The sequence below is a fragment of the Nicotiana sylvestris genome, chromosome 12 (assembly GCF_000393655.2).
Source record: "Nicotiana sylvestris chromosome 12, ASM39365v2, whole genome shotgun sequence".
Lineage (NCBI taxonomy): Eukaryota > Viridiplantae > Streptophyta > Magnoliopsida > Solanales > Solanaceae > Nicotiana > Nicotiana sylvestris.
In genome coordinates, this window is record NC_091068.1 from 53,836,154 (window position 1) to 53,852,140 (window position 15,987).

The window sequence follows — 15,987 nt, forward strand, 5'->3', positions numbered from 1 at the left end:
TGATGAGGAGGAAGAAGAGGGTTGGGTGGGGTCGATCGAAGATCAAATGGGGAGTTTTGACTAAGGACAAGGCTCAGGAGTTACAAGAGAAGTTGTCGACTGTTGGGGCTCGGAAGAGTAGCGGGGACGCGAGTGGTATGTGGATGAGGACGGTGGACTACATTAAGGAGGCTGCGAGAGAGGTGTTAGGGGTCTCGAAAGGTTACGCTAGCGGCCACAAAAAAGACTGGTGGTGGAATGAGGAGGTTCAAAGGAAGTAAAAGCTAAGAAAGCGGCATATTTGAAGCTAATAGAGAGCACGGACGAGGAGGAGAAGAGGATCGTCAGAGAAGGGTATAAGAAGGCTAAGAAGAAGGCAAAGCTGGCAGTCACAGAGGCTAAGACTGCAGAGTTTGCTCGTTTGTATGAAGAACTAAGGGATAAAGGCGGGGACATAAAGTTGTTTCAGATGGCTAAGGTGAGAGAGGGGAAGGTGGCAGACTTACTTCCATGAACTCCTGAATGAAGAGGGGGCGGATAGGAACATTGCACTGGGCGATTTGGAGTACTCCGAGAGTCATCGTGATTTTAGGTATTATAGGCACTTTAGTTTTGAGGAGGTCGCGGGGACGGTGCATAAGATGAGCATGTGTAGAGCGACCGGGCGATATGAGATCTCGGTTGAGTTCTGGAGGTATGCTGGTAGGGCTGGCTTGGAGTAGCTAACTAGGCTATTTAATGCTATTTTTAGGACGAAGAAGATGCCTGAGGAGTGGAGGTGGAGTACGATGTTTCCGTTGTACAAAAACAAAGGTGATATGGAAAATTGTAACAATTATAGAGGTATCAAGTCGCTTAGTCACACTATGGAAGTTTAGGAAAGGGTGGTGGAAGCAAGGGTAAGGAGGACTGTGTTTATTTCCGAGAACCAGTTCAGTTTCATGCCGGGACGTTTGACTACGGAAGCCATCCATCTTTTTGGGAGGTTGGTGGAACACTACAGGGATATGAAGAAGGATTTGCATATAGTATTTATTAACCTAGAGAAAGCGCACGACAAGGTCCCTAGAGAGGTCCTTTGGAGATGTTTGGAGGCTATAGGTGTCCCTATAGCATACATTAGAGTGATTAAGGATATGTATGATGGAGCTAAGATTCGGGTAAGGACACTGGGATGAGACTCGGAACATTCCGGTTGGGATAGAGTTACACCAAGGATCTGCGCTTAGCCCGTTCTTATCTTCTTTGGCGATGGATGAACTGACACGTCATATTCAAGGGGAGGTACCATGGCATATGTTTTTCGCTGACGATATAGTTCTGATTGATGAGACGCAAAGCGATGTCAACAAAAAGTTGAAGGTTTGGAGATAGACCTTAGAGTCTAAAGGTTTCAAGTTGAATAGCACTAAGACGGAGTACTTAGAGTGGAAGTTCAACGATGTGACGGGAGAGCGGATATTAGATGTGAGGCTTGATTCGCAAGTCATTCCCAAGAGAAGGAGTTTCAAGTATCTTGGATCAGTTATCTAAGGGAACGGGGAGATTGACGAGTGTTAGCGGAAACGTAAAAGAAAGAACACAAGATTTAACGTGGTTCGGATCAAAATAATCCTACGTCCACCAGAGAACAATTGCCCTTTTAATATTAACAAAGGAAGGGGAGATTTCCCAATTACACTTAAGAGAATTTCTCTCTTTAACTCTCTACTCACTACAATGTATTGTATTATTTTGGGATGATTTCTACAAGTGAAGGAGTGCATCTATTTATAGAGGTAAAGACCTCCTCTTGATGTCATTGGTGACATCAAACTACCTCCTCTTGATGTCATGGGTGACATCAAAGGAGGAAGCTTCCTCCTAGCATCCACACCAACTATTTCCACCAACTCTTCCAATTGGCATGCCATTGTTGACTAAACATAAACCAACATTTTCAGCATGCCATTGTTAACTAAACATAAACCAACATTTTCAATCTCCACCTTGGTTTGCGTTTCGAGCGTGTGAACAACTCTGGCCAAAACTTCTAAGCTTACTGGGCAACCCCGTTGTAAGAAACAAGAAGAATCAAACCATTGTTGAACATACCACCTCCACCTAGCAACTGTTCTCTTCGGAGTTGCATCAGTTGATGCACACCCCCGCCAAGTCCTTGCAGTGTGCAAACTTAGCGAGCGGGACTATCTTGGTCAACATGTCTGCAGCATTATCGTCTGTGATAACCTTCACGACCTTGATAGTTCCCTCATCAATAACATCTCGAATAAAATGAAATCTGACATCAATGTGTTTAGTGCGCTCATGAAATCTCTGATTTTTCATTAGATGAATAGCACTCTGACTATCACATCTAAGAGTTGATTCCAGCTGAACCAAACTCAATTCCGCTACTAAACTTTTCAACCAGATAGCTTCCTTTACCGCCTCCGCTGCTGCCATGTATTCTGCTTCTGTCGTAGACAAAGCGACAATCGACTGCAAAGTCGACTTCCAACTGACGGCACTGCCAACGAGGGTAAAGATGTATCCAGTTGTGGACCTTCTTCTGTCAAGATCTCCTGCATAGTCAGAATCCACATAACCGAGAATTGAAATACCTGTACCACTTTTTCGAAAGGTAAGACCAACACCAGAAGCTCCTTTGAGATATCTCAATATCCACTTGACAGCTTCCCAATGCCTCTTTCCTGGGTTGGACATGTATCTACTTACCACACTTACAGATTGAGCAATATCTGGACGTGTGCATACCATAGCATACATAATACTACCAACTGCACTGGCATAAGGAATCTTTGACATATGCTCCACCTCATCCTCGGACTGAGGCATTTGTGACTCTGAAAGTTTAAAATGAGGAGCTAATGGTGTACTTACAGGCTTGCACGTTTGCATATTGAATCTCTCGAGAACCCTTTCAATATACCTCTTCTGAGAAAGATGTACAACATCGTCTTCTCTTGAAATCTCCATACCAAGGATTTTCTTTGCATCTCCTAAATCCTTCATGTCAAATTCCTTACTCAATAGTTTCTTCAAAGCATTTATCTCTGTAATGTTGTTAGCAGCAATAAGCATATCATCAACATACAACAATAAATAAATCATTGAGTTACCAGACATCTTCTTGTGATACACACAACTATCAAATGCACTCCTTGAGAATTCATGTGTAGTCATGAATGCATCAAACCTCTTGTACCACTGTCTAGGGGATTGCTTCAAACCATACAAAGACTTCTTTAGTTGGCATACGTGATCTTCTTTTCCCTCAGCTAGGAAACCTTCAGGTTGATCCATATAGATTGTCTCTTCTAGATCACCGTGTAAGAAAGCAGTTTTGACATCAAGCTGTTGAAGCTCCAAGTCAAATTGTGCAACCAATGCTAGTAGCACGCGAATTGAGCTATGCTTCACGACCGGAGAGAAAATCTCATTGTAGTCAATTCCCTCCTTTTGGCTGAAACCTTTTGCAACCAATCTCGCCTTGAACCTAGCATCTTCCACTTCAGGAATTCCCTCTTTCTTTCGGTAGACCCACTTGCATCCAACTGTCCTCTTCCCCTTTTGTCTTTTCACTAAGACCCATGTCTGATTCTTGTGAAGAGACTCCATCTCTTCAGTCATGGCTAACCGCCATTGTGCGGCATCCTTGCAAGAAGTTGCTTCAATATACGAGGAGGGCTCCAGATCTTTAATCTCTTCTTGTGCAGCTACGAACGCATATGCAATCAAGTTTGCTTGATTTATAAGGCGTTCCGGTTCTCGTGTCTGCCTCTTCTCCCTCCCCTTCGCAATTGTGTATGGTTCATTGACAGCAAGTTCTTCAACGCCTACATCTTCTGACTCATCTTTAACCTGAGTCTCTTGATCCTTTTCCTTGGCAAGCTCCACCGGAAGCTCCACCTGCTCGTTGTTCTTGTTTCCTGAAAACTCCACGGAAACTTTACGGGGATCAAGTATAGAGGATTCATCGAAGGTGACATCTCTACTAACTATAAATTTGAGTAAAGACAAACACCAAAGTTTGTACCCTTTTACTCCATCCACATACCCTACGAATATGGCCTTCTTAGCCCTTGGTTCAAGCTTTCCTTCATTAACGTGATAATAAGCTGGACACCCAAATACTCGTAAGTATGAATAGTTAGAGGGTTCACCTGACCATACCTCATTCGGAGTCTTAAAGTCAATTGCCGATGCTGGAGATCGATTGACAATATGAGCAGCAGTGTGAACTGCTTCAGCCCAAAATACTTTGGACATTTTGGCTTGTAGGAGCATACAACGAGCCTTTTCAAGAAGAGTTCTGTTCATTCTCTCGGCAACTCCATTCTGCTGTGGGGTATGCCTGACAGTCCTATGTCTTGAGATCCCATGAACCTTGCAGAATTCATTAAACTCTTCATTGCAAAACTCCAAGCCATTGTCTGTGCGAAGATACTTGATTTTCCGCTCCATTTGATTTTCAACCAAAATCTTCCACTCTTTAAATGCTTCAAAAGCATCACTTTTTGCCTTCAAAAAATACACCCAAACCTTTCGTGAGAAATCATCAATAAAAATGAGAAGATACCTCTTTCCGCCCTTCGATGGAAGTTTAGAAGGACCCCATAAATCTGAATGGATGTAGTCTAGCACTCCTCTTGTCTTGTGTTTGCCAGTGCTGAAGCTGACCTTCTTCTGCTTCCCTAGAACGCAGTGCTCACAGAAGTCAAGCGTGCTGATCTTCTCACCTTCCAAAAGTTTACGATTGCTCAACATCTCCAGTCCACGTGCGCTCATATGACCCAGTCTCATGTGCCATAGTCTTGCCTTGTCATCATTAGATAACTGCACTGTAGATGCATTTGCAGAGCCAACAATGGTGCTTCCGGCCAATGTGTAAAGGCCGTTCTCCAGCTTGCCTTTCAGCATGACTAAAGAACCTTTAGTCACCTTCATAGTTCCTGCTTCGCTCATGTACCTGTAGCCTTGTTCATCCAGAGTACCCAAGGAGATCAAATTCTTCTTCAGATCAGGAACATGACGGACTTGTGTAATAGTCCTCACGATTCCATCATGGCAGCGAACCCGAACTGAGCCAATGCCAACTATTGCACAAGTTGCATTATTGCCCATTACTACGGTTCCTCCACTTTTCTCGTAGCTGCTAAACCAGTCTTTTCGGAACGTCATATGCAGAGTACAAGCAGAGTCTAACACCCATTTGTTTTCATAACTACTATTATTATTACACGATGTTGTTAGTACATAATCATTATCAAAATTATGTACCTGTTCAACTGTAGATGCACTCGCCTTTTCCTTGGACTTTGACATTGGGCAATCTCGTTCAAAGTGCCCCTTCTTGCCACAACCCCAACACTCTGTATTCTTCTTGTTCACACGAGACTTTGATCTGTGCTTTGATTTGGTCTTTCCCTGTTGGCTAGTCCGGCCTCTTACAAAGAGGCCACTTGCCTGGTCATCTCTATCTCCTTCAATGTGCCTCCGCACATCACTAGAGTTAAGTGCCTGCCGCACTTGCTCAAGCTTGATAGGCTCCTTGCTATACATCATTGAATTCTCAATATCACGATATCCTGAAGTCAATGAAAATAGCAAAGCACATGCAAGCGTCTCCTCCTCCCTTTTAATTCCTGCAATCTGTAAGTCCATGACAAGTTTATTAAACGCATCTAAATGATCTTGTAACGAAGTACCTGACCCCATCTTAAATGTGTGAAGACGCCGTTGTAACAACATTCTTGTTGTCACTGATCGGTCTTGGTATAGCCCTTCTAGCTTTTCCCACAACTGTTTGGCCGTCTCTTCGGTACCCGTACTCACTTCACAAAGCACGTTAGGTGCAAGGGATAGTTGGATTGCACTCAATGCATCCCCTTCAATCTTCTCCTTGTCGGGAGCTGATATATCCGTAGGATACTTTCCGTCAATAGCATGGATTGAACCTTCCCTCCGCAGTAACGCCATCATCTGGATCTTCCAGATATTGAAGTTGTTGCGTCCATTGAATCTATCAATTTCAAACTTCATGGAACTCATATTTGCTTGTTCTTTCTCCTTGGATCGTTAAAGAATCCTGTCGCTCTGATACCAATTGTTAGCGGAAACGTAAAAGAAAGAACACAAGATTTAACGTGGTTCGGATCAAAATAATCCTACGTCCACCAGAGAACAATTGCCCTTTTAATATTAACAAAGGAAGGGGAGATTTCCCAATTACACTTAAGAGAATTTCTCTCTTAACTCTCTACTCACTACAATGTATTGTATTATTTTGGGATGATTTCTACAAGTGAAGGAGTGCATCTATTTATAGAGGTAAAGACCTCCTCTTGATGTCATTGGTGACATCAAACTACCTCCTCTTGATGTCATGGGTGACATCAAAGGAGGAAGCTTCCTCCTAGCATCCACACCAACTATTTCCACCAACTCTTCCAATTGGCATGCCATTGTTGACTAAACATAAACCAACATTTTCAGCATGCCATTGTTAACTAAACATAAACCAACATTTTCAACGAGGATGTCACACACCGTATAGGGGCGGGGCGAATGAAATGTAGGTTAGCATCTGACGTCATGGTGACAAGAATGTGCCATCAAAACATAAAGGTTAGTTCTACAAGGCGGTGGTTAGACCGACTATATTATATGGGGCAGAATGCTGGCCAGTTAAGAACTCTCATATCCAGAAGATGAATGTAACTAAAATGAGGATATTGTGATGGATGTGCGAGCGCACTATGTTGGATAAGATTAGGAATGAGGATATTCGGGAGAAAGTGGGTGTGGCCCCCATAGAGGATAAGATGCGAGAAGTGGGACTCATATGGTTCGGGCATGTGAGACAGAGAAACCTAGATGCCCCAGCGAGAAAGTGTGAACGGTTGGCGCTGACGGGTAGGAGAAGAGGTAAAGGGCGGCCTAAGAAGTATTGAGAGAGGTGATCAGGCAGGACATGGAGTGACTTCAGCTTACCAAGAACATGGCCCTTGATAGGAGAGTATAGAGGCCGAACATGGCATGATTTCGCTATTTTGTTAGTTTCATTGATAATTACTCAAGATATACTTGGATTTTCCTAATGAATGATCGTTTTGAGTTGTTTTTTATATTCTAGAATTTTTGTGCTGAAACTAAAAATCAGTTTGGTGTTTCTATTCGCAGTTTTCATAGTAATAATGCTTTAGAATACTTATATTCTCAGTTTCAACAGTTTATGACCTCTCAAGGAATTATCCATCAAATATCTTGTTTGTATATCCCTTAGCAGAATGGGGTAGCAGAGAGAAAGAATAGGCCTGTCGTTGAAGCTACTCGCACACTTCTCATTCAGTCCCATGTTTCACTGCGTTTTTGGGGCGATGCAGTTCTTACAGCTTGTTACGTGATTAATTGGATGCCTTCATCTTCTATGCAGAATTAGATTCCACATCCAGTATTATTCTCTAAGTCACCCTTATACTCTCTTTCTCCTCATGTTTTTTGGAAATACATGTGTTCATAACTTAGCTCCTAAAAAAGATAAATTAGCTCGTCGTGCTCTTAAGTATGTCTTCCTTGGTTATTCTCGGGTTCAAAAGGGGTATCGCTGCTACTCACCTGATCTTCATAAGTATCTTATGCCAGCTGATGTCACATCTTTTGAGTCTCAACCTTACTTCTTTTGATCATCTTGATATATCTGAGGTCTTACTTGTACCTACTTATGAGGAATCCACAGCCACAGCACCACTACTAACTATACAAACTTTTGAGGAGTCTACAATTGCTCCTTGATGATAGGCTATAATTACGTGTTTTAGTTGATTATTACACTCTAATTTACTGCACTTTAGTTGAGTTTGCGCTTTAATCGCTAGTGTTTTGCACTAATTATGTGTTTTATGCCTTGTAGGTGTGATTACGAGCTATATAGATGTTATGGAATGAATTTAAGTGATTTGAAGCTTTGAAGTCTGAGTAAAAGCTCAAGGAATTAAGCCGGGATCGTGTTCGGGGGTCAAATTTGATAGTTGAGAACAAACGAAGACTCGATGAGGCATATTGCGCACTATCTAGTAAAATGCACATAACTTTTTACTCAGAACTCCATTTTGGCTCCATAATATATGGTTGGAAATATAACTCAAAGGGCTACAACTTTCGTGTTTTGCATTTTTCCAAATTCCAAACGGAACAGGATGAAAAACCGCGGTTTCACCGCGACCGCGGCAGAACCGCGGCAGAGTGCAGACGCAGACAATTGAAGAATCAGAGGCCATGTTTGGCCGCAGTTTGACCGCGACCGCGGTAGAACCGCGGCAAGAGGCGGAAATTTCAGGGACTAAAATGCAAAACACGGGATTTTTAGCCCAAAACCCTATTTTAAACACTAGACTCCGCCCAAGAGAGGCATGTATTGTTTTTGAGAGTTTTTTTGGCAAGAAGAACAAGTGTGAGAGAGCACCAAAAACATCTTGGTTTCTTCTTCTCTTTATTTTTCTTGCAAATTTTATGATGAATATTGTTTTAGTTTATTTACCCATAGTTAGGAGTAGCTAAATCCTTTGTCTAAGGTTTTGATGGAACCTATTGGGGGATGAACTTCTTGTTTATGCGAATACAAATTGCTAGTTTCAATCTTTATTTATTCAACTATGTTCTTGTTGTAGTTAATTGACAGGATCCTCAATTAGTTGTGCCTATTTAGTGTGCATAACTCGGAAGAGAGTGCATATTTAGGGATAACAAAACCTTGGGTGCAATCTTAAGTGAACTGTGTTAATTAAAGCTAGCTAGTGTATCTCGGGAGAGTGCAATAGTATATTACTATGATTACTCGGGAGAGATTTACGGTAAGAAAAGTGTTCATGATTGATAGAGGTGTGTTGGGAAATTTGTATGAAGCATAAACAGAAGGGATTCCATCAATAGGGGAAGTCATTACCTTAGCGTCTTCTCATTATTGTTACAACCTTAGCATCCTTAGTTTACAGCTGTTTATTTACGTGCAATTTTAGTCATGGAAGACACCATCAACTGTGATTCAAATGTTTGGGGAAATTGGTTCTCAAGAGTTTAGTAGTTCTAAAGATAGTGATTGATAGGTTAATTCTCTATGGATTCGACTCTGGGCAGAATACTCAGGTTATATTTGCAACGTCCGCATTGTCCTTTTTATAAGGCATAGTTGGGCGTGATCAAATTTTGGCGCCGTTGCCGGGAAGTTAACGGAATTATCAATTACCATTGATAGAAATACAAAAATTCTTAGTGTGGTCAGTTTTCTCTATACCCAACTTGTGAATATTTGTGTAATTAATTTTTCTTACCTTAGTCTATTTTTATTGTTTGGGTCTTGTTTATTTTCTTAGTTTTGAAAAATGGCATCATATAATAAAAATTGGTGGGATGGTAGTTGTTCATACTATGATGACCCTTGTCTTTATTGTGGAGGACCACACTCGTGGCAAAATTGTTTAAATTTTCCCGGGGGTGGATTGTGCGCACAATCTCAAACCCATGAGTGGAGTATTCGTGATAAGTGTGGTTTTCAAAATGGTCATTGGGATGATTGTGTTGATTGGTCCTTCCCTTCCCCAAGCCCCCGCTATGATGATTCTATTGTTTTTGATGAAAATGATAGGGCTAACGAATTGGAAGAAGTTGAGCATGGCCGAAAGGGAGAGTTCAAGCTCATGTTGGAGTGCTTACTTGAAGGAGGACACAAAGAACAAAGTGCCTTGGAGGAGCTTTTGGAAAATAGTCTCCAAAATTCCTTGGCACTTAATCAAAACCAAGAACTCTCAAATGCCCAAAATGAGAAAATAATGCTCATGTTGGAGACCATTCTTGAAAATGAGGAAGAATGTGAGCTAAAATTTGAAGAGTCAAGAATTGAACCTCCGCCAACCGACCCCATGAGTACCAATGATGCCGAGAAAAACATGGACTTAGAATCAACCGGTGTAAATAAAAATCTGGTTGAGAATGACTCTAATCCGGGGGAAGAAGAGGATGTCAGAGTAGAAAAATTGCAAAATGAAGGTTTGAAGTCACATTCCAAGCATTTTTCAACATTAGAATTGTGTAGTGATATAAAAATTGAACTACATGAGTCTGTGAGGGACTGCGAGGAGGAAAGGCAACAACCATACATTTTACAGTTTGAGGAAACAAAAAACCAAAATGACATTCCTCACATGAGAGCCAAGAAGTGCAAAATGAAGAATTTAAGGCTCGGCTCGATAATCAACTTACCACCCCCTATCGCTCGTAGTCACAAGCTTGATTCCAAGCTAGGTGCACAGTTCATATCGTCCAAGTGGCGAGAAAAGTGGTAAAATTGTTTGCGTCGTGCCGCGACTTTAAATCAAGCGCTTGTTGGGAGGCAACCCTATTTTATTTTATTTTATTTTATTTTTATTTATTATTGTATTATTCTTGTAGTGTAGATTTTTATTTTTAGGAACATGGAACACAAAGCCATTGGAAGGATGTAACAACAAACCATTGGTTGGAACTAAGTGTGAGGTACCCGCACGAAGGACCAAAATTGGGAGAAGTCTGAGTACCCCATGAGCTGCTAGTGCTTCGGCCTTTGGCCTACCAGGGAGTTTCTTTTACCCTCTTATTAGTATGGTGTGCATTGGAGACAATGCACAATTTTAAGTGTGGGGTGGGAGACTTGCCTTGATACTGTATTGTAGTGTACATAGACATGGAACATGTTGTAATATTGTATATGTGCTGTTGCGTATAGTTGAATGTACTCACATTAGGAGTAACTGACTTGGCCCAACGACGGACGCTTGTCAACGGGTCTCTTGAGGGTCAAAGTCGGATCTAAAAAAAAAAAAAAACAAAGGTACAAGACTCTTCTTGAGGACGGACCACTTGGACAGTACTCTTGAGGGAAGTAGTCCATGTAGCTTCTTTTTATTTTATTTTATTGTTCTTTTCTAGGTAGTGTAGTAATTCCCCCTTGGTTTTTCTTTAAACCACGGTTCTTTTCCAAGGGTTTTATTTGAACCGGGTGTAGTTAGTTTTTTTTTTTTTAGGGAGTAGGAGCCATTATGTTGTGTTTTGAAGTGAAGCAATATCTCTTGACTTTGTTATGCCTTGAGAATAGTGAGTACTTTGGTTGTGACGCTTAGGCTCAGTTTTTTACTCTTGTAGAAGTACCTTAAATTGTATTATCTTAACTTTGCTCAACTGCTTTGACTAGAGTGTCTTGATGAATCCAATCCTGAGTGAGTTATGTGTCATGCGTGTGTGAGGTTTGTTGTATTCTGTGCATTGCATTTGATGTCTAGAACTTGCCCTGTGTGTTTGCAAAGCGAAATAGTAGTTTTGTTCAGTCTTGGAAGTGATATAGGCGTTTCTTTGTTGAGCCAGATATGTATATTTTACCCGCCTAATTGTTATGTATCGTAGTTAACCCCTTTAAGTCTGTAATCTAGTTTCTTTGGCAACCATATTACAAGCATTACCCATTTGTTTGAATTAGCCATCTATTTGAACCATTGTAACCTCTCATGAGCACTTGAATTGTTATGAACTTTCTAAAAGTTAAAGTGTGGGGTGGTTGGTTTGACTTTTGAGTGGAACCAATGAAATAAGGAGAAAGGTGCACTGATTTGAAAAAGCAAGAGCCACTTGAATTGAAAAAAAAAAGGAAAAGAAAAAAAATATTCTTTGATAGTGGTGACTCTTGATATAATTGTGCTTAAATAATTTGGGAGTTGATGTATATTGATGTGAAGGTGGAGTTTGGTTTGACATAAGTATGGGGTTTGAATGTTAAATTATATGTATTAAAGTGCTTAGGGAGGTGTAGTCACTCTTATATCTAAATGTATCCTACCCGTCCCGTAGCCTACATTACAACCAAATAAAGTCCTAATTGATCCTAGATTGAATGAGCTCGATTAGTGGAGTAGTACACTACGGGCAAGCTTATGGTGCATCTTTTGTGGCATATCAATATTATTTTTGAGAGTGAGTGAATTCTTTCTATCTTGAGTTCCTAAGTGTTCTTAAATTTTATTGTGTGGAACCACTCTTTTTTTTTTTTGTGTAAGGGCACTTGATTCATGAAGGAAAGGTAATGTCAGTGACCTCTATATTAGAGTAAGTGGGTGAGTTGTGAATAATGCGTGGTACTTGTGAGTCAAATCTTGAGGTGAAGATGTTACGCTTTTGTGCTTAGTCTATTTTAAATATTCTTGGTGTGATGAGTTAGGAAAATTGCTTTAAAAAGGTCGTGTCTATATAAAGTGTAGTTTGATTACTCGAGGACGAGCAATGGTTTAAGCGTAGGGTGTTGATGATAGGCTATAATTACGTGTTTTAGTTGATTATTACACTCTAATTTACTGCACTTTATTGAGTTTGCGCTTTAATCGCTAGTGTTTTGCACTAATTATGTGTTTTATGCCTTGTAGGTGTGATTCCGAGCTATATAGATGTTATGGAATGAATTTAAGTGATTTGAAGCTTTAAAGTCTGAGTAAAAGCTCAAGGAATTAAGCCGGGATCGTGTTCGGGGGTCAAATTTGATAGTTGAGAACAAACGAAGACTCGATGAGGCATATTGCGCACTATCTAGTAAAATGCACATAACTTTTTACTCAGAACTCCATTTTGGCTCCATAATATATGGTTGGAAATATAACTCAAAGGGCTACAACTTTCATGTTTTGCATTTTTCCAAATTCCAAACGGAACAGGATGAAAAACCGCGGTTTCACCGCGACCGCGGCAGAACCGCGGCAGAGTGCAGACGCAGACAATTGAAGAATCAGAGGCCATGTTTGGCCGCGGTTTGACCGCGGTAGAACCGCGGCAGGAGGCGGAAATTTCAGGGACTAAAATGCAAAACACGGGATTTTTAGCCCAAACCCTATTTTAAACACTAGACTCCGCCCAAGAGAGGCATGTATTGTTTTTGAGAGTTTTTTTGACAAGAAGAACAAGTGTGAGAGAGCACCCAAAACATCTTGGTTTCTTTTTCTCTTTATTTTTCTTGCAAGTTTTATGATGAATATTGTTTTAGTTTATTTACCCATAGTTAGGAGTAGCTAAATCCTTTGTCTAAGGTTTTGATGGAACCTATTGGGGATGAACTTCTTGTTTATGCGAATACAAATTGCTAGTTTCAATCTTTATTTATTCAACTATGTTCTTGTTGTAGTTAATTGACAGGATCCTCAATTAGTTGTGCCTATTTAGTGTGCATAACTCGGAAGAGAGTGCATATTTAGGTTATTGTTGAATAACACCACTCCTAAAGTATAAGAGGAATCTATAACTGCGGGTTTAAAGACGGGATTAGGGATAACGAAACCTTGGGTGCAATCTTAAGTGAACTGTGTTAATTAAAGCTAGCTAGTGTATCTCGGGAGAGTGCAATAGTATATTACTATGATTACTCGGGAGAGATTTACGGTAAGAAAAGTGTTCATGATTGATAGAGGTGTGTTGGGAAATTTGTATGAAGCATAAACAGAAGGGATTCCATCAATAGGGGAAGTCATTACCTTAGCGTCTTCTCATTATTGTTACAACCTTAGCATCCTTAGTTTACAGCTGTTTATTTACGTGCAATTTTAGTCATGGAAGACACCATCAACTGTGATTCAAATGTTTGGGGAAATTGGTTCTCAAGAGTTTAGTAGTTCTAAAGATAGTGATTGATAGGTTAATTCTCTATGGATTCGACTCTGGGCAGAATACTCAGGTTATATTTGCAGCGTCCGCATTGTCCTTTTTATAAGGCATAGTTGGGCGTGATCACTCCTCCTACATCCCCATCCATCTAAGTTGCGCGGACTCTTCATTTTTGGTGTAGCATCCGTCTCGACATGGGATGGGAGCGGGAATGTGATACATCCCGTATTCGGTTAACTAACTTCGGATACTTTGACCTGAGTCCATTGACAAATTTGGGGGGAAATTGAGATTTTGATTTCTCAAAATTAAAAATAAAGCATGTTAGATAGTTATGTGTAAATAGTCCTAATCCCATATGTAGTAGGAGTAGAATATCTCCTAGTCTCATATGCAGTAGGAGTAGAATATGTCCTAATCACATATGTAGTAGGAGTAGAATATGTATTATATATAGGGCTCATTGTATCATTGTTAATAATATTTTTCTCCCGTGCATTCTCACATGGTATCAAAAGCTTCAGTGAGAAAATTATCGTTGTGCATCATTCTAGCGACATCCGGAAAGAAAGATCTCATCGCCGTGCAATTTTCCAGCAACTTCTTCGTCTTGTTCCATGGTTCATCACTGCTACAGTGGTACTGTGCATATACCAGTACCACCATCAGATTCGAAACCCTTGTGCAACCAAACCCCAGAAATTCCAGCCCCATCTGAACAGAAAAGTGAGTCACCATGCGTCTTTCCGGTTTACGACTCAAGATTGATTTGCGTATATCCTCATCAGTAAGTGTTGTGTGAAAACCAACACTCCATCTTTTTCGGAAAAGTCAGGTGACAACCCTAGTCAATCGCTCCGACAAAAAGTCCGCGCCGCCAGAACTAGGGTTTTGGCGAGCTACAATGACTTTTCCGACGCGTGTGAGCCATTCCGGCCAATTTTTGACAAAACTTCTTCGGGACAGCTAACTTGGCACTCAATTGGGAAAGAAAAAAATTAAATGGGACCAAAGTGTCCAATCAAAAGCTTCTAAATCTCATACTGGGCCAAATGCTAAAAGAAATCAAAGGGGTTGTTTGGTACAATGGTGAGATATCCCACAGGGTGGGATGTCTCATGGGATTGGTGATCCTACCTTCTATATAGGATAACTACTCCTACCATTTTAGTGTAAAAGTTATTCCCATATTAGCTAATACCTCAAACCCAGGGACGAAGCTACATATCTTAAAAGGTGGTCAACTGACCACCCTTCCTCGAAAAATTACATTGCGTATATAGGTAAAATATTAGGTTTTAGAAGTATATAATATATATTGAACACTCTTTTTTGGAGAATTTTTTTTACTTCTTTAAGTTTGAACACCCTTGAGGAAATTCCTTGTTTCGCCACTGCTCAAACCAAACATAGGATAAAATTTATCCAAACTTATCCTTATCTCATGTACCAAACGACCCCCAAAGAGTGCAACTTTAGAAATAAATCACTTATACTTGGCTGGATTGTTATTCCGAGAACCTTTCATTAATCCACCTTAGCAGCTTCAGTTTATGAAGCACCTGATGCCCATCCAGTAACTTGTACTACCGTCTAAGCATAGTAGTAAATGTCACCATTCAAATGTAAATGTTGTTTCCATCATAAAGGATAAAACATTCATGTGACCAGTAAGTATGGCAAGAGATTCGACAGAAAAACTGAATAAGTAAAAGAAAAAGTAACTCCCAGAAGAAGGATCTCGGATAGTCTGATTCCTTGATATTTTAAAAATAAGATATTCAATCTATTCCATTTAAGCTATGTAGTTAACCGGGGGGGGGGAGGTCTTGGACAAGTACTACTTTTTGTATCTCAGAAGAAAACATTTACTAACACTTCTTCATTTTCTCTTTTGCCCGTCCATTTATCACCCCTTAAGCATCAAAGGAGTTTAATGAGGATATTTTACTTTCAAGATATAAGCAAAAATAAAAATATCACCAATAGAACTTTAACTATTTTCCCAATATATTGATTCATCTAATCTTACAAATTCCTACAGCCTTTTACTTTAGAAATTACATAAAGCTAAAAAGATAACCTTTTTTATTTACAAATTACAAATGAATAAAGATCAACGCCTTTAATATGTTCCAAGACGCTTTGGCTGGGGAAAATAACAGAAATTGTTGTACTTGTACATACATCAAATGAAGGGCCATAAGAGATGTGATAAAGGTGGGAGACCAGATTACCATTTTACCCATGGCAACGTGGAGCATTTTTGTCCATGCAAATTCTAACAAAGCCTTAACTCCTTTACCCCCTCCCCTCCCCTGCCCCCTAAAATGCCTC

At 40.3% G+C, this 15,987-nt stretch overlaps 1 protein-coding gene across 2 annotated transcripts in view; it reads right to left on the bottom strand.

Annotated features, from left to right (window-relative positions):
- The window catches only part of LOC104220296 (ultraviolet-B receptor UVR8), a 48,932-nt gene that overhangs the window by 32,517 nt on the left and 428 nt on the right, over window positions 1-15,987 (bottom strand). The window lies entirely within an intron of this gene.